Here is a 21,096-nt window from a genome sequence, read left to right on the forward strand (position 1 = left end):
GTGACTGGACTAATGATGCTAAAAATTCAGCTTTGAAATCACAGGAATAAATTACATTTAAAAATATATTCAAATAGAAAGCAGTAATTTAAAATAGTAAAAATATTTTACAATATTACTGCATTTGCTGTATTTTGGATCAAATAAGTATACACACACACACACACACACACACACTATACAGTATATGTATGTACGCATGAATTTTTCAACTATGACTCTGTGTTGTAAAGGATACAGCACAACCTCATTTCTGTTGAAATGCAATCAAGAACGCATTGTGAATGGGTAACTATGAGCAGGGCTGCACTGCTGCCCTTCTATCAGCACATGATTTGAGACGAAGCAGCTCAGAGAAACAGGAAGGATGACATCAAGCCAGAGCCCTTCATTACCTCATAGGAAGGAAATGAGGCTCTGTGCATGGAGCTCCACAAGGGTCTCTGGTGTCGCCAATAAGCAGCAACACCACAGACCCACTGAACATTTCCCCAGCCAGGCTTCGCAGGAAAAATTCATCAAAGTGATGAATGGGACTGCTCTTCACTGAAGACGTTAAACTGAACAAATGGATTCTTTAATTTGCAGAGGGTGGAAGGGGTTGGGCTGCAATCAGCAATAAAAACTGGATTTGAGAAATCCGAATGGAAAATAGCAGACGTCTTTTCATAACGAGATCTCAATGAGCTTCTTCGGCCGAGGCGTGCGACCGCTTGAGCCCAATCGCTGTGACGAAGAACCCAACGTAAAGAGCCTTCCACGGGTCAAGCGGCTGGTCCGAAGCCTCTGATGCCGAAACGCTTTAATCAGGCCAGAATCCCTAATGAATGGAGGCTGAGAGTCTGCTGAGGACTGGAGGAAGAGGGCAGGCAATTTCTGGAAATGATTACTGACTCATTTCCTTGTTTATCGTGCCTTTGAAAGAGAGAGAACCCCATGCTCCAAACCACCTCCGCCCCCCGGCTCGCCACTCTCTTCTCGATCATTGTTGGCCCACTTTTGAACATTTGGCGCATTGGATCAAGCCTGCTCCTGTTTCTTTTCATGTTAGGGGCTGTACCTTCTCCAGCCCTTGTTTCCCTCAAGTGGGAGAGCCAGCTTAGTCTGAAGTTAATGGCTGGAAATCTCCAACTAACCTCCCCAACAGCTGTCTCTTCAGCCTCTTTCTCTTCCTCCTTACGATTCCTTCCTTTCTTAGGAGTTCCCCCTTGTTGTTTTGTTTTGCCGTCTCTCCTCCCTGAACCAATCAAAAGGAGGATGAAGGCAAAGGGCCCGCTTGTTGATAAAACAACCACTCCAGCGAGTTTTTCAAAATTGGCTTTCTACAGACAAGTGGCTGGAGGCCGGAAGGGAGGTGAAGGACAGGCTGTGTAAAGCTCTCTTGTTTCCATCCGAGTCTCGTTGAAAAGAAGAATAGAGGAAGCCTGGCCGTTGGACTTGTCTTTCATTTGGAGTCCACCCTCAAAAGGCAATTGGGGCTTTCGGTCCCGGCGAAGCGAACATTAATAACGTAAGAGCTCAGAATACTGAACTTCACCTCTATGCCGCCTCATTTATTCTATAGACTGCAAATGGGTCTGGAGGAGAATGAGGAGACAGATCTAGAAGACTTCGGGGATCGAGACCTTGACCAGACCTAGAATACATGTAGAGATGTAACGGCATGAAAATTTCTTATCATGATTATATTGACCAAAATTATCAAAGTTATCAGTATTATAACGGTATTGTGCTGGAAATGTTCAGAAAGTACTGACATTATAAAATATCATTTCACCAATTTTGTATTCAAAATCAACAAACAACAAATACAATGACTTTTTGTTTGCATAAACACTAAAACAATAACATTACCAATGACGTCTGGACTTTAAATGACAACATGACTGAAAGCAGTTTATCTAATAACATGTACGACATAAAGCTTTGTCGTAAGATTCATAAAATGGTAAACCTCACATTTCAGCCTTTAAATAAGAAAAGGGTTAAGTCAAAATGATAATTGATTAATAGATGATTACATGTATTTTATTGGCTCCATAAATATTTCTAGATACCGAATTGTTTAAATGTGTAGATAATATATAACATAAGTGCCACAATACGTAAGACAAGGAGCGAGGAGACAAGGAGTAGGTCCGAATGAACAGTCTTTTAATGACAAGTAATCCAACGCAGGAACACGGGAAGACATATAGACATATAACAGCAAACAAACAACCAGGGGAGAACACAGAACTTATAAACAGGGAACGTAATCGGGAAGAACTGAAACAGGTGCGGAGTAATTAATCAAAAACCATGGAAAATAATAATTAGAACAGGACCTAAACCAAATAAGGACAAGCAAGAACTAAATGGGAACACACACACGTGACAATAAGCTTGTTTTTCATCAAGTTTACAGCAGGGTTTACAGCAAGTTTACAGCAGGGCAGACAAAACTACACACAGACTCAATGTAAATGTAAGTCTCTGTAAATCCACTCTCTGACAGCAGGTGGCGCTTATGGAACAGCAGAATTACAGCTGTGATTAAGAACACTACTTCATTAGGTATTACATGGAGTGAAGATGAAAACAAAATGCCATTCAATCTTTTCTGAAGACACTCACATGTGACCCTGGACCACAAAACCAGTCATAAGGGTCAATTTTGGAAATTGAGATGTATACATCATCTGTAATGAATAAATAAGCTTTCTATTGATGTATGATTTGATAGGATAGGACAATATTTGGCCGAGATACAAAATCTGGAATCTGAGGGTGCAAAAAAATCAAGTCAAGTCACCTTTATTTATATAGCGCTTTTAACAATACAGATTACTGTATGTCAAAGCAGCTTTACAGTATCAAATAGGAAACTAGTGTGTCGGTAATGTAAAAAAAAATCTAAATATTGAGAAAATCACCTTTAAAGTTGTTCAAATTAAGTTCTTAGCAATGCATATTACTAATCAAAAATTAAGTTTTTATATATTTACAGTAAGAAATTTACAAAATATCTTCATGGAACATGATCTTTACTTAATATCCTAATGATTTTTGGCATAAATGGAAAATGGATAATTTTGACCCATACAATGTATTGTTGGCTATTGCTACAAATATACCTGTGCTACAGGGTCACATATAATTAATTAATTCATATATTAATTTGTATAATTCCCTTAGCACTCTTTTAAAACCTTGCAGTTTTCCGCCATGTTTTCACTCAAAACGAAACTACTCTGCTGCTGTGCGCACATGACGCTGTTAATGAAAACTGTGCTTTATGCTGGATATTATTTATTTATCCTGAGCTGTTGAAATCATTGTAATTGAATACAGCTTTAATGATATTTAAGATATGGAGCGGTAACACAAACCATAGGGAATTTTATCATGATTTATCGTCAAACCGGTAATCGTTCCATCCCTACATGCAGGCATTGCTGGCTTCTTGTCAAGCATTTTAAAACACACACATCATCTCTTTCTCTAGGGAGACTTTGCCATTTCACCTTCACAAAATTCAGTGGCGCTTGAACTTGTGTGGCAGCGATGACCTCTGCTCACTCCACCTGCTGTTTTTATTTGGTCCCATCTTTATGTTATAGTGATTAATGGACTAGAATGCCCCACCGGAGAGCAAGCATGACCTTCCATTCACACACATGGCTTCCTGTTCATTCTTTCTCTCATCATTTCCACTGACAAGTAAACAATTAACCTGCTTGTTCAGAATCAGGCCACTCCTGACGCGCTGCCACTCTACGCTGCGACTGAACCTCAGCGTCTCAGAAGATGTGGTGCATTCTGCTCCAAACCCTGTACCCCCGGAGCCACACACTCATCTGAAGCCCGTGTCGGTCGTATCTACAGTACCACAGCGAGTCGAGGGTTGTTTTTTTGCGACGTCAGACCTGTCAGCTTTTCACTTGCAATTAATATCTGCCTGCTTCAAGCTCGTCAGTTGTCACAAGTTTAGCACCCAGTCACACGAGCAGACAAATCAGGCTAAGGCAGAATGACACCACTGGTGTGAAAGAAGATACTAATTCTGGATAATTAGCTGACAAGAGCATGAGAGAGAAAGGATGGCGGCGAGGAAGAAGGGAGGAGAGAGAAGTGGCAGTGCGTCGTAAGCGTTTCTGTCAACCGGCGATGTCTCTCTCCTCTGTCCCTCTGACCTCTTTCCAGTCTTCTTTGTCCAAGGATCAAATCCTTCACAGCAGCGAAGCTGCATTGAGATTAGACGAAGCCTGAGGTCATAATACAGAGTAGCAATAATAGATGACAAAGGTATTTTTAGACAAATCTCTCAGAAGATACTGTATTCCAGGGTGCAGCGTGTCCGTAGCCCTTATAAAGGAAAGCTCTTGTGCTAATGGCTTTAGAGAAACTCAACATTTTTATAGGACTGAAATGCATATGCTCCAAACCGTGCGATCTAACAATGCATGTCAACATAAATCAATTAATATTGACGATGAAAAAACACCAAAACAGCTTTCTGTCTGCACAGTCCTTGAGGGAATGGATTGACCGTTCACTGAAAAACTCAATTTCCATTTGAATGCAGTCGCTTCTATTCTCAGCTGTCATAGCAACATTCCACTCATAGTAACATGATCCAAGTGGCCAGCATGTACACAGCAATTAGTGACATCTTTCTTTATAAATTTCCCTAATGTGGCCTTTATATATGTGGAGCATCGTCTGTATTGGTGGGACGGTCAACTCTCTGGTTAAAACTTCAGTCTGATATCCAAGAGGTTTCTGTGTGCTTGGCATGGACTGTGTGAGTAAACAAAGCCTCCACTGTATACTTGCGACTGACATCTGTAAAACAGCATTCTAATTCCGACGCACTTTGGTCTTGTCTCTGACGCGTTCGGTGGCCAGCTGTGTTATTACAGGGTTGTGCTGCAGTAATATGACAGGTGTAAATCACAGAGTTTGGGGCATGTAGCAGGTCATTATCACCATGTGGCGGTGTCTGCTTCATCAGGAGAAGATTAGATGACATTCTCTGCAGCAAAAGGCAGGAGCAAAATGAGAAACATCCAAAAGCCAAGCGATTGCATGTCCAAAAGCAAGAATAGAGCAAGAATACACCTGAAAAAGATGTGCACTCGATGCTGGATGGAAGTTATTGCAAACACAAAGTCCTTGAGCGCTATTAATGGCAAGAATGAATTATTGTTAAAGAAACAGCACAATACCTGGTAGAGTTCAAAGCAAGACCTAGGGCCAGGGTTACTCCAAGGTCACCCTTGAAGTACACACCCAACAGTGCAGTCCCAGAAAAACACACAACACAAATACGCTGGAGTGTTTGTGTGACAGTAACAGTGTGACACTGACACTATAATTAGTCAGAGGTTACAAGCTTTGATTTCTGCCCAGAATTACACTCCAAGCCAAAAAGCCAGCGGGCACGAGGAAACGCGGCTTTGTTTAAAGCACGCTGACATGAAAACACACTTGAAGGGGGAAAGAAACGTTCCGTGACTAATCTGAAGTGACATTTTGGATGTCAGAATTATCGCATCAGCCTGTGGGTTTTTTGGTGTCCATTAAAAAAATCAAAGACTCGAAAGGACTGTTAAAGTTACACCTCACCATGTGAGCGTTGATTGTTTTTATGCATTCATTTAAAGGAGGTCACAGCACCAGACTTCTCCTGACTTCATGTACAGAGGTGTCCAAAAATTATTAGAACAAATGGTTTTAAGTCAGTTCTTTCTATCTTCTGCTGGAGTGTGTCAGGAGGAAATATCAGTTTACATTTCCAAACATCTATTTAGCCATTAATTGTAATAATCCAGTGAGATTTTTGAGATGTGATCTGATCATCATCAGTCTGTCTGGAGTGACATGAAGAAACAGAACAAACTGAGACTAAATCCAGAAGAACTGTGACTCCAAGAAAGCTACCTGCGAAGCTCCTGAGAAACTCTGCTCAAGTGCAGCGAGGACAAAAGCTGCTTTAAACACAAAGGATGCTCACAACAAATGTGGATTTCATTTAGTTCATAGAAGTTAATTGATAAAGAAAATCTGTAAATTACATTATTTTTGACAGCATCCTCATTTTACAGCATTTTTAAACAAGTGCCTAAAACGTTTAACAGTACTGTAGCTTGAAGCAGAGACACAGTTCTTCTGGATTTAGTCTCAGTTTATTCTGTTTCTTCATGTCATTCCAGACAGACTGATGATGATCAGATCACATCTCTTTGTGGAGCACAAAAATATCACTGGATTATTACAATTAATGGCAAAATGAATGTTTGGAAATGTAAACTGATATTTCCTACTGACACACTCCAGCAAAAGAGAGAAATAACTGACTGAGCTTCTGAAAATACTAGAGTTCTAATCATTTTGGCCAGCGCTGTGCTTTGACAGACATGCAGAATTTTCAGCATGGCAGGAGATACTTACCAGCATCAAAACATGCATGGTGTTTCCATCACAATGACCATGTGAAGCAAACGATTCATTCGAGAACTTGATTAGAGGAGTTAACCCCACAGTTGAGCCCATTCCACCGATCTGGGCAGGGCGCAGGGGTCGGCACACACCGCCGAGGTGGGCTCCAAGACAGCGGAGGCCCTACATATTTGAAATGATATCCATTACTGTTTGTGACAGGCCTTCCCGAGCGCACGCTTTGATGCTATCTCAGACTGACAAGCTGAGTCCAGTGACACTGATGGCTTTGGGCACAAATCAGAGGCGGTTTTCTGCATCCCGGTGGCTGAGGCGGCGCTCTGTGTTTTAGTGCCCCTCCTGTGTCACAGGAAGGCGTGAATGGGACGCAGCCAAAAGAACGCATTAGAAGCCTAAATCCCATCCTCTCTTCCGACCCTCGGCACTCGACGCCCTCTTATATCACTCCTCTCCTGCGCTCCCAAAGCCGAAGAGAGTCATCTTTAAACGTCGCTGAAGAGACGAGGCCGAGCGAGTGAAGGCCATACGCATTACACAATAAAAGAAGCTCTTTGCACTGTGTCATTCTCGCTGACAACTAATGCATTCTGCTCTTGAAGTATTTAAAAGCTCATTTTCCAGCATTTTTCTTGCACGGTTTTACATACAAGCTGCTGTATTCATCCTAAGTGAAGACTAAATACTCTTGAAGGGAATTCAGTGCAAGCTCAGCAGGATCATGAATATGTAGGTTAGATGAGTGTGAGTTTAAATTGAACTGGCCATACCCACAGGATTACGTGTGATCAAAGTTTTTACAAGATTGATTTTGGCTAATTATGCCTACACTGTAAAAAAAAAAAAAAAAAAAAATGATTTTTCAAAGTTGTAAATAAAATGAAAATTATTGAAGTGCGTTTTACAAGAAAGTACTATTTGAGTTCTTCGACTTCAAAATTTCATTTGCACTGCAAAAATGATTCTTAGTTTTTGTGTTTTGTTTTCTAGTATAAATATCGAAACATTTTTGAATCAAGATGTATTCACATGACAAGTAAAATTACTTAAAAAATATATAAAAAGCAAAAATATCTGCCAATGGCGCAAGAAAAATACTATTGTTTAGCCTTTAAATTAAGAGTATTTTTCTTACCCCATTGGCAGATATTGTGGCAAAAATCTTTTATATTTTTTTTAGAAAACAAGACTTAATATCTTAAGTTATTTTACTTGTCATGTGAATACATCTTGATTCAAAAATGTTTTGATATTTATACTAGAAAACAAGACAAAAATAGTAAGAAAATCATTTTTTGCAGTGCCTAATTTAATGTGTTATATTCCATCTCTTTGTAATTGTTTGTGTAATTTACTAGATATTTCTTTTTTTGTTTGTGATTGTTTTTGTTTGTTTTTTTGAAATAAGAACATTACAAATGTTGGATATTTACTAGATATTTCTGAGTGAAAACTGTTTCTACAGTTTTTTTTTGTTTTTTTTCAGTGTATTTATTCCCTGATATGTAGATATATAGATATTTTAACTTAACAGGCACCAAGAAATACCTTCCACATCTTTTTCAGATTACTTTATGTTTACATCAAATGTGAAGGTACATTTAAGCATTCTGGAAAATGTAATAGCCCATTAAATGTTCATCTATTAAATATAATGGGTTCACTTTATTTTGATTACATTCTGTTGACTATAAGTAACATTGCACCCACATATCTACTAGCTCTCATGAGAGTGTTAATAGAGTATTAGTTGACTGGTAGGGTTAGGGTTAGAATAAGTTACATGCAAAGTTGTTTATAGTCAGTAGAATGTCTTTTAGGAGACTATCACAATAAAGAGTTAGCATATTAATCAGACAGTCTATTAATACTCTAATTAGAGTAGGTTGGCATGTAGATGAAAAGTTACTTACTGTCAACAGAATGCTCAAAATGGACCATCAAAATAAAGTGTTACCAATATAATTTGATAAACTGAATCGAAATGTAAGCAAGTGGCTTTCAAAACACTAGAAAGTCCAGATTTTGAGTGTATTTAAACTTGTTTATAGGTTATTATTATTATTGTAAAATTATTACTACACTTACAGCAGTTATATGACTTTAACGCGACTCAATTTTATGAAAGTGAAATTTAGTCATCATCTGCAAGCCGAATAAATAATAAATAATAATACATTTCCATTGATGTGTGGTTTGTTAGGATCGGACAATATTTGTCTGAGATACAACTATTTGAAAATCTGGAATCTGAGGGTGCAAAAAAATCTAAATATTGAGAAAATCACCTTTAAAGTTGTCATATTACTAATCAAAAATGAAGTTTTGATATATTTACGGTAGGAAATTTACAAAATATCTTCATGGAACATGATCTTTACTTAATATCCTAATGGTTTTTGGCATAAAAGAAAAATGGATAATTTTGACCCATACAATGTATTGTTGGCTATTGCTACAAATATACCTGTGCTGCTTATGACTGCTTTTGTGCTGCAGGGTCACATATATGCTCAGTGTCCTGTAACTGACCCTATCAGACATCTTTAGTCGCATTATTGCCCACTGGAGATGCTCATGTGCCCTGATGATTGACAGCCCCTCCCATCCAATCCCGCGCCGGCTCTGTGCTGGATTTAAGTGGTTGTGGCAAGCGCACATGCATGGACCCTGCCGTCACGGTCCGTGTGTCACAGGCGTTTGCGCAGAGGTAGAGATCTCGCCCCGACGGCCTCTGGCCACCATGCCAGCGCCATCTCTTCAGCCAGTTCCTCTCAGACCTATTTGTGCTGTTATTTCCCCAAGCCCACATTTATTTCTGTCAGTTTCCATATTCTTGTACTCAAAGCTGGTTTGGGCTTTCTTGGTAGATGTCTCCTGTGTGCTGGGCAGATGAAATCGGAGAGCCACAGGCTGCAGGAACCGGTTTCTGCAGTCTGACTGACGGGTCCGCCACAGGACAGCCTCCGAGAAACGCACAAAACCGGTCTCCAGTGCTGCCTGTCGGAGGCGGTGAAATCAGATCCGTATATACGGCATCTGAGCATTTCCATGATGTAAAAATCAATATTTGAGTTTAGCATCTCACAAACCGAGAGATCGTTTAGGAGGCTGGCACTGATTTCAAGTTGGAGCACGTTCTGGTTTTGATCTGGTTTTGAGTGGACTGGGCCTACCTGTTGGTCTGAGCAATAGTAACCTCTGTTTGGAAATGTTACAATGTGCATAATGGAAATGTAGCGTCATAAATTTGGTTACAATTATAGGCATTCTACTGACTGTAAGTAACTACTCTACATGTCAGCTAACTCTCATTAGAGTATTAGTAAACTGTTAAGTTAGGGTTTGGGTTAGTAGAATAAATTAGTATATTGTCTAAAGTGGACTATCAGGGCTCCAGACAAAAACAAAAACAAAAAAATCAATTAAGCAGCCATTGGCTCCTATAAGAAACAAAATTAGGCGGCAAATAATTTTTTTAGCTGCCATAGAATAAACATGTTCTATTTTTATATTTTTTAACGTTTCAGTCATACTGTCATGTATTTATGTCTCATCTTTTCATGTCTTTATCAGCATTTTAATCCATCTTGTAGATATTCTGGGAACTAAGGTTCACTTAAAGTGGGAGCTAAACGTCTTTTCCAACTTGCGAACTATATGTAGTCACAAAGGATTGTATTACACAGAATCTGTGTCAATATCATCGACCATAACTTAGCATCCAATCCTCCTCAATGCATCCTATAAATGTTGCCATATGTCATGCACACATCCAGTCTGTTTTTCTTCATTAGTAATGTGCAATTATATAGGAGGAGTTTAATTTTATCTTTAGCTCCTTGCATTTTTTCTTATCGTGTAGACAACAGGTTCAGTAAAAATATGAATATGCAATATAGCGCATAAATTTATCAAAATGCTCCTCTTTATAGTTATTTTTTCTAGCTAACTAATGAGCTTATGGATGCTAAATGGTTATTCTGAGGTAAATGAACTGTCACGGTGCATTTTTTACAAGCTTTACACGTTTTCCGCAGTTTGAAACACCGAATGAGCGATTACTTGAGACATTTAGGTAAGATGTACTGTAGGTATCTTATAAAATACCTTTTGATGCCCATTCATGTTCATTTCATACTATAGTAGTAAAGAGAAAGATCTGATTGGTTGATGTGCCGCTTGAACTGAGGCTCTAAAGCAATTGCTCATGCTGCATTAAGAAGCGCCAAAACGGTATTTATTGTTTAAATTTCGTTATGAATTTGGCAGAATTTTAAAGCTGATACTTTGTTTATTAAAAGGTATTAAAGCACAAAGTTTATTGTGATTATTGGACGGCAAGTGCACCACAAATAAGTTCACGCATTAGCAGAACACAGCATATAAACTAAAGATCTTGATAGCAAGAAGCCATATTAGTTTCGATTATAAATAAGAATGGTTAATGATATTGTTAATATCCACAAAGCTGACAGCTTTACCTTTTGTAGTTTGTTCAAACTGTACGTGGAATAGACAGCGCTTTTCTACACTTTTACATCATACGTCTGTCATTTTTGTTCTCTCTAATGCTGCCACAACTGGATTCTGCTTTTAGCAGGTGTGCCGTCAATGCTGGCGGTTTTTACACTAAAACTTTGATGCACGGTGTCTCAGTTTATTACGTCAACATAACAAATGATGTGATCGCAAAACAAGCATGAATAAAGGCATTACGTGCACATTTTTAAATTATAGCCTATCATGTAAATTTATATAGTCGCCAGTGGCGACCTCAACAAAAATATCACTTGTGAATTAATATTTTTGGTTGCAAATGCGATCTGGAGCCATGACTATGAAAAAAAGTGTTACCTAAGTAGGCCTGTTTGAATCAAGACGCATTCACATGACAAGTAAAATGACTTAAGATATTATTTTTTAATTTTGCTAGTTTTTGCTTAAAACAAGCAAAAATATCTGCCAATGGGGTAAGAAAAATTATCTTAATTCGAAGGCTAAACAAAAATATTTTTCTTGCCTCATTGGTAGATTTTTTTGCTTGTTTTAAGCAAAAACTAACAAAATTTGTATATTTTTTTCAGAAAACAAGACTTATCTTAATTCGTTTTACTTGTAAAGTAAATGCACCTTGACTCAAGAATTTTTAGATATTTATACTAGACTTAGAAAATCATTTTTTGCAGTGTTTGGTTAGAAGTCATGGCGATGTTTGGTCAGCGTGCTCTTGTCCAATCTTCCTGATGGCTCTCGGCTTTGCTTTGCTCTTCTATTCTAATGGGATGAGTCAAGCATGCATTGATCTCTACGCTTCGGTTCAGATCCTCCCGTTCCTGCCCTGACATAAACGTTAGAAGAGATTTGTCCATTATATCGACGTTGCTGATTTACCGTGAAAATTCTGTCCACCCCTCCAATCATAGCTAAAGACAAGACCTCCCACAAGCAATGAAAGCCAAGCCACAACTCTTCCCGAAGCGATCGGCGCATCACAGTCACATGCTTTATGTGCAGCTCGCTGCCTGGCGATCGTGGCTGAAAGAAGTGCTATTGTAAAAGAGCTGAGAGCTGTGATTTCCCAAGCCCTGGTCATGGAGGCGCTCTTGGGATCGGCCATCTCTGCCCGCCGCCGCCAGAGTTCCCTGGCAGATCATAAAAGATAATTGCGCAGCCTGGACTTTTAAAGAGTTTCAGAGCGAGAGCTGCAGGGTGGTCAGGAGTTAATGCGTGTTCTCCAGGACCCGGATGCACGCTAGATAGTGTTGTAGTACTGAAGACCAGTCTTAAGAACATTTTTGAAGGTCTTGGTCTTGTCTCAGTCTAAAAGGATTTTATTTGGATTTTTATTGTTAGTTCCTAGGATAGCGAAGTCCACTAAAGGAGGCAGAGCTTTTTTGCATTTGGCTCCCAAAGTCTGGAATAACCTTCCTGATAACGTTCGGGGTTCAGACACACTCTCTCTGTTTAAATCTAGATTAAAGACACATCTCTTTAGCCAAGCATTCACATAATGCATCTCATAACCTTGTACTTCAGTTATATCTGATCAAATGCACATTTTTATTCTTTAGCTTGGGTTGAACACATCATATTTCTTGGTTGGAACAGCAGTTACACTAATTACGTCTCTATTTGATTCTCTGTTTCTAGGAATTACAGAAGCTTCAGGCTGGATCCAACCCTTACGAAGACCTGAGAAGAGATGATGCCGACCCCCCAGAGGACCTCAGATGATGCCAACCCTCAAACAACATGCAAAACTACCAAATTTTGCTATAAGTTTGATAGCAACATATAATCATTGCAGTTACTAGTTTTCACCATTTGTTTGATTACATGTCATTAAATAAAACGCATGATTTTTACTGTGCATTTCTGCCATGTGGACATCAACTTGACTGATCAGCTAATACTAAATATAATGTAGAAACTTTACAATAGAAACTTAAATTTTCTGTAAAGATGCTTTGCAACGATTTGTATCATGAAAAGCGCTATACAAATAAACATAATTTAAAGGGGAATTGTCAAAAATTTAGCCTAAATTAATACAAATGGCCCAAAATGTTAAGATATGATTGCAAAAAAAAAAAATAATAATAATATAAATCATATTATATAAAATTAAGCAATATCACAAGAGCGAGAGAGCTGTTTTCATGAATATGAGCATGATTGCAAAACGTGATATTGATTTTATGCAGACATTAAAGAAACAACAAAGTGAATTAAAGTTTGAGACACAATTTAATTTGTTTTCTTTTTGCCATTTCGGCAACAAAAATAGGTCCAAACAAAGTCCAGCAATCCATAGCATCTGCTGCATTTCTGAGCAGCAAACAGCAGTGATTCAATACTGAATAAATCAGTTAAATAAATAATTTAGTGACTCACACATCAAGTGATTCGCCACCGACTGATGGTTTTAGTATGACATTCATGTTCATATTTCTATATAATTTTTTTTTATTTTTAAAACATCACTCTAAACAATATTTATGCAACTGTAATTGTATCAATTCAGATGCAGTTTCTGTGATGTGCTTGGATGATTTTTGTTGTTAGTGATTTCATTTGATTGGTAACAGCTCTATATAGTGTCTAATTATTGTAATTGTATTTATTGATTAAATATTAGATTTTTTCTGGCAATAAATGTAGATCTTTCAGACGAATTTCAAGAATGCTGGTATGGTGTTGGTCTTGTCTTGGTCTCAACATACTCCTGTCTTGTCTGCCCCTGTCCAGTTTCTGTGCTGGCTTGGGTCCCTAAATCAAAGCGTACAGAAAGCTTTTCATGGCGAAGCTGTCAGGTGGAGGGCCGCGAGACACACCGTTTTCCAGACGTTCCTCTGGAAGTTGACGAGGTGTGAGGGCAGGTAACAGCAGACCACAGTCACAGTAATCTGGGCCACACAAGAGCAGCAGCGGAAGTCCTTTCTTAACGAGGTCCCAACACCAGAACATGAGAAGCAAAGCCGCCGTCCTAGAGATGAGACTCAACGTGTAGATGACTTTCTTTTGTTGTAATTTGTGTAGATTTATCATGGTAACAATGTACACTGCAAAAAATCATTTTCTTACTTAGCATTTTTGTTTTGTTTTCTAGAATAAATATCTACAAATTATTGAATCAAGGTGCATTTACAAGTAAAATGACTTAAGATATTATTTCTTGTTTTCTGGAAAAAAAAAAAAAAAAATATATATATATATATATATATATATATATATATATATATAATTTTGTTAGTTTTTGCTTGCAAAAATATCTACCAATGAGGCAAGAAAAATATTCTTGTTTAGCCTTTGAATTAAGATATTCGATTTTTGCTACAGTTGCACCAAGACTCTGGAATGATCTACCCATTTTTATTAGAATGGCTTCGTCTCTGGCTATTAAAGAAAAAAAAGAAAGAAAGAAAAAGTCAAAATTTTAAGTCTAAATTAAAAACCTATCTATTAATTATCTATTATCTATTAATTAACTACATGTACTGACTATATGGTTAGGGTTAGGATTAGGGTTACTTGCATGTAATTATGCATAATTTATTGTTATTATAATAGTAAGTACATGTAACGTGTAACAAGGACACCTTAAAATAAAGTGTTATCCAATGTAGATATCTGTGCTGGAAATTCGCCTCCAAAATATAACCGTGTGGTAATGCTTGGAGACATATCTAGGGCCAAGGGCCGGATTCACGAAAATCTTCCTATGAAATAAGTTAAGAAATTTCTTAAGATAAATTCCACAAAGTTCGCAAGAATGTTCTTCAGTTTCTCAAATATAAGATTTTTTTTTTCTTAAGAAGAAAATCGCGGTCTTTATCCGACTGAATACATGGCTGAAGACGGACTGATAAACTCGCACTTCAAGGATTGTTTTTTTTTTATTATCTTTTTTAGATTACTCTAATAATCATAATAAGCGCATGCACTATTTTTTTCGCAACCAACTTCGCGTTTTTAATGCGCTGTGTTTTTGTAGTTACTTTTAAAGAGGCTGTCTCAAGATGAAGCAGTCAGTTTCATATACGTCGTATATAAATGCTAAAATTAAAAACGAGCATTTACCATCCCTGTAATTTTGTATTTAAGACAAGTCTGAAGTTACCATAACTTTAAGAAGCTATTGTTTTTTAAGATTCTTTTCAAGAATTTGAATTCTTCTTAGGTTTTGTCTGAAGAACAATCTTAAGAAAAAAGATAAAAAAGAATTTTTGGGAATTCTAGATATTCTTAACTTTTTTTATTAAGTTAGAAAATAAGGCAGTTAAGACAAAATTTCTTTGTGATTCCGGCCCTAGATTTACTAACAGCTTGAGCAGCGCAAACTACCGTCAGTATTTACTAAAGACACGCAGCGAACAAATAGTGATGAAAGGGCGTGGACAGGTTTTTTTTTTGCATCTGAGCTTATTGCATATATGATATGTGAGAACTTCCCTTTCAGACACAACATTTATGAGAGTATTTAAAGTAATCATACAAGGTGATTTACTAAGGTTTGCATTAGTCAGTTTACTGGTATTTGTGATAGATTTTTATCGGATTGCGTTCTCATGCCCTGTTTAACTGAAAATATCTTGCTCTAACAAGTCTTAAAATATGTCACAGTCATTGTTCTGTGTCAAGATGCACACCTTAATGTTTTCTTCTAAGGCATTTTTGTAAAAGTTGCTTAAATATCTTTAAATATTTATCTAAGGCCTAGTCCTGGCTTAAGCTAAGCCCCGTTTGTGAAACCGGGCCCTCATGTTTTAGTTGATTTATTCTGCCGATTATTTTAAAAAAATGTCAATGATTTCTTTTTAATATCATATCCTTGCTGTCTGAAGTCAGAGGAGCCTGAGAAGTGGAATTCATTTGCTGACGCTTTATTAAATCAACGCTGTTTCTCCTGGAGTGAGACGATACAACAGATCCATGGTAATGCAGTGGCCAGGCGCAGCAGACAATCACATTACAGCAATGCATCCGCTGATACACTCTTAAAAATAAAGGTGCTTATTCACAGCGATGCTATAGAAGAACCATTCAGTCAAAGAACCATCTCTTTCTTACCTTTTTATAATCTGAAGAACCTTCTTTTGCCACAAAGAACCTTTTGTGAAACCGAAATATGTTAAAGGTTCTTTATGGAACCATTTAGACAAAAAAGGTTCTTCTACGGCATCGTGAAGCACCTTTATTTTTAAGAGAGTAGCGTCGTCCTGGCCGGTTAGTAAATATTTTCCTGCAGTTCCTCGGTACAGAAACAGGTGAAGGCCTTGAGGAACATGAAAGAGCGGAGCGCTGCGCATGCTTTGGTGTGATCTACAGCGGCGTGAAGGTCTCGGGGTGAGGTTTTATTCTCCTGAACTGCTGCAGTCGTTTGATCTGTCTGACCTGTCACTGGCGTACGGTGAGCGCTGACACGAGCCACACACCGCGCTCGGCCCACCGAACAAACTTGTGGAAACACTGTTTTGAAATGTTTCTAAAACACTGAAATGTCCAGCTTTCTTATCATGATTATAAAATAACTTCAGGGTCACAAAAATGTTTCTTATAATGTTCTACTAACTCTATTTTCACCCAAAATAGAATGTTATTTGACAGTTTAATTTTTATATTCTAAGACTGTTAAAATTTCCTGCTTTCTTGTCCTGATTCTAACATTATTTAAAGGTTATAAAAAGCATTTCTTAGAATGTTCATCAAGTACAACGTTTTGAGAATTTTGATCTCAGAACTTTTTTTTTCAACGTATATATATATATATATAGAATATTAATAAAGTTATAAGAACATTCCATAAACATTATTTTAAGAATGTTCTTCCTATATAACTTTTTAAAAATGGCCCCCTTTCCGCCTCTCATGTCCGACAGAGTCAAAACCGAGGATATTATACATGTTATATACTGTATATAGTAATACACAGAAACGACGGGTTCTTTCACACATTGTCAGCTTGTCATTTTGGAGAGCTTCCAGCTGTGAGGTGACGGTGATATTCACTGAGAGACCAGAACTCAAACAGTCCAAGATCAAATAATCTGTGTTGCCATCCACACTCATTTTATAGCTCTATACTCTACTGTATGTCAACAGTTGATTCATTTGTGTCTGTTTGAAGAGGAACTCCTCAGACATGAGGTCACTGCAAAGAGAAACTTCTAAGCCGTAACATTTTCTCAAGTTGCACGACCTGGACTGGAGTCACACATTTGAAGACTTGCGACAGGACTTGAAGCCCTCTGCCTTGGTAAGACTTTAATTGATTTTTTGTTTTGGTGTGTTTTAAGCAAAAACTTCATAACTGAGAATAAGATCCTATACTGTATGAATGTTGTCCTAAATGTAATAAACAGATTCTTTGCACTTAATTTAAACTCCTAAAACTTGCCATTTCAATGTGAAACTACATCAACCACGAAGACTGTTCTTTTTTAAATCAGTAACGTTCTTCAAAATGGTTTCCAACAGGAGAAAGAAAGGGTTTGACATGAACCATGTTTTTTGGCATATTGATTACTATTTGTATAAGCACAGTTTTACTACAAATACCATGGTTAAACTACGGTTAGTGCAGCAAAACCATGGTTAATTTGTGGTTACCATGGTTTAACTATAGTAACCATAGTTTTTTGGTTTCATTTGTAGTAAAACCATGGTTAATGTTAGTAAGGGTTGGTAAATGAGAACAGCTTTCTAAGCCTGCAAACATGCTGGAAAATACTGAGCCACAGCAGCTGAATTCACAAATTACGTAAATATCTAAAGTTTAAGGAAAAACCTTATTAAAAGATGCAAACCCAGCAGATGTTCCATTTCCAGAGCTACAGGAATGTAAATGATTTCCAACACCAGTGTGAGGGTCAGTTTGCTGTCAGTGGATGTTTGCTGGACATACAATCCGTTAAATACACTAAACACACACACACACACACTGATGCACGGGCCCAAGACCCCAGAGATGCTGACATGACCCACATAATTGGCAAGAAGTCTTGCTTCCTACAATAGGATCAATTTGCTGCATTCGGTCACTGTGGGCCGCTCTGTCCCCCGCGGACACTCGGCCCCGTGTTTCTCCCCAAATCAGCGTGATGCCTCGGCTCGGTCATCTGCTGGCGTGACAGTTTGTCTGCGACCATATGCCACGTGGCAATAAAGTCAAGCTGATCTGCGCAGGGTTGGGGCAGCGCCTGCAGGCCTTTCATGAGGACTTCAGCCTCGCTCTTTGTCTCCTTAAATCTTCCACAGTTATGTGATATAGTCCGAGTTTATCCGCAGTCACCAGGCCTGCAGTGTTGCCGCTGTGCTACTGATCTTTATTTGTCCGATATTTCAGACGGCTCTAATAACACTCATGAAGTTTGAGAGAAGAGATACTAGAACACAACAGTCATGCAGAGCACCATCTCTTTTGTTTGGCTCGTGTTTCTCGCTTTCTCTGCTGCCTTTATATACAGTCAAACCTAAATGTATTCAGACACCTTCGACATTTCTCACATTATCACAGTTTATTCGCTGTAGTTTAGAATATGGTAATAAAATATGACAAGAACTTTGAGTTGAACTGTGTCAGAATGGTAGATGGCAGATAACTTTGATAGAAAGGTATGTAATGAATTCGGTTGAATAGCTGTCAGCTGTTAAATTTAAAAACACAGTTAGATAAAATCAATTTAGCTCAACTAATTACCAAGCAATGCTTCATTTTGTTCAGTCTTGGTGTAAAAAGGTTGCATTAGCAATTAAAGAAAAACACTTAAACAAAACATGCTCAGGTCAAAGTGTCTGAATAATTTTTTTTTTAATCGATTTTACTGGTAGTCCACTGTGTGAAGAATTTTTGGGTATAATGTGTCACAGTTTACTTTATTTTGCTATCCTCACTTACATAAATGAACTATAGTATCTTGCACCCACTAGTAAAAAATGTCAAAAATTTTATCTGGTGTCTGAATACTTTTTGGTTTCACTGTACATTCTCAGATGATATGAGATTGAAAAAAAGAAAAGATAAACAAAATGACCCACATGATGGAAAAATTAGGTTGTGTCTCAAAGTCTCAGACTGCTCTCAGATCCATCACAAGACCAATACACACACACACACACGTCTCTGGTTTGTGTTTAGGTACTCATGGCAGCATGAAAGTCTTCACAATCAAGACTATGATTAACAACTGCATCTGGAGTCAAATCTGAAGGCATGTAACAGGACTTAGACTATGAAAACAACAACACCCACTTGATTAGACTCTAGTCATTTTTTGTTATAAAAAATAAACAAATATGTTTTGTCATAAAACATTTAGCAGTTTTACAAAATAAATAAATAAATAAATATCAACTCAAGATTTTCTTCCCACAGCAAAGCTACTTTAATGGGTACTGGAGCTGGTGCCAAATCTGGAAGCAGGCTGCGCTTTATCATGTGAAACAGTGGCAAAATCCTGTTTCTGAACAAGAAAACCCATGCGGTTGGTGGACAGAGTTCCACCACAAACCCCAGACCCCAGACCCCAGGTCAGTGGAAACGTAAGCTGCTTCAGGTCGAGCAGTAAATGCGACACGCATTTCAATCAGCTGTTCGAGCAGACCACACCAGATCAGGCCTGCGTTTCCCAAAAGCAACTATGGTCGCAAGTTCTGTCGTTACCGATAGAGTTCAATGGAACTAATGACCATAGTTAGCTAACGATGCTTTTGGGAAACGCACCCCAGGTCAGTGACAAGAATCAGGACAACATGGAGTGGTGATATTAATAATAATAATAATAATAATAATAGTAATAACAACAAACAAACAAACAAAAAAACCTTTGTGATATAAATTCAGTGTGTTCTAGTAAATAATACTCTTGTTTTAAGGCCAAGTTGAGGATTGGTAACTAGACTGACAATGAGTTTGTTGCACCTCTGTTATTTGCACATCTTTAACTGTATTAGCAGCCTTCATCAGTCACACCTTACACACACACACACACACACACGTCTGGTTTGCTATCCTTGTGGGGACTCTCCATAGGCATAATGCTTTTTCTACTGTACAGACCGTATATTCTATTGTCCTACACCTAAACCTACCCCTTACAGGAGACTACGGGCAATTTCATAAAACACCGTTTTGTATGTTTTTTAAGCCTTTTGTTTAACGGGGACACAGGAAGTGTCCTCATAAACCATGTTTACATTGTAGTACCCATGTTATTTTGCACATTTGTGTCCTCATAAACCATATATACCAGTACACATACACGCACGCACACACACACGCGCGGGCAGTCACATGTGATTGCCTCTGATGAGCCGCAGCATCTGCGGGGCAGAGCCATGTGTGTGTGAGAGAGAGGTGACAGGTGAGTGACAGGTGTCCTGAGGAGCAGCGGGGGAGGGCTGCCACAGGTGAGGAGATGCCACGGCCGCACACGCCTGGTGTTTGAGGACACTTCTGGGCATGAGTGACACAGGTGAGGACGGAGACGAGCGCAGCAGCTCAGGACACACAGAACATCGGCCAGACAGACCTGCATATTGTGCACAAACAATAAATCCTGCTGTGTCTACATTACTGCAGTCACGCCAATCCAGACAGGCCTTCGTTAGAGCTTGTGCTGTGACCAGCTTCGCCACACTGTTAGAGATCTGCAGACCTGAGTAGGGCTGGGCATTGATTGAATTTGATCAATTCCAATTCCGATTCTGATTATTGATTCCGATTCTTATCGATTCCCAGTGTCGATTCCAATGTGGTTATAAAAAACGTTTAGATATCAAATTAATTTATTCTGTGTCTCTTTTTGCAAAACATTTCATTACTGCTGAATACCCTGAACAAAAATCAGCAGACTACATAAAAACTGGACTCGATTGAGAGCTGTTTGTGTGCAAAATAGAGCGGCATGATTCTGGATAAATTGAAGTAAATTGTATTTCTCTTACAATTCTGAAAAAAAATATTAGACAACTAAACAAAATCTCATGGAATGAATGGAATGATTCAATGACTCACTCAAGATTTACTTGTTTCATTACTGGATGAATCAGTGTTTTTGAATGAATCTCTTGAATGAATGATTTAAAGACAAATACATTGTTAACAGCCCCTATTCGAGATGCGCTCACAGGAATTGATAGGTGGAATTGAAA

The sequence above is a fragment of the Onychostoma macrolepis genome, chromosome 05 (assembly GCF_012432095.1).
Source record: "Onychostoma macrolepis isolate SWU-2019 chromosome 05, ASM1243209v1, whole genome shotgun sequence".
NCBI lineage: Eukaryota > Metazoa > Chordata > Actinopteri > Cypriniformes > Cyprinidae > Onychostoma > Onychostoma macrolepis.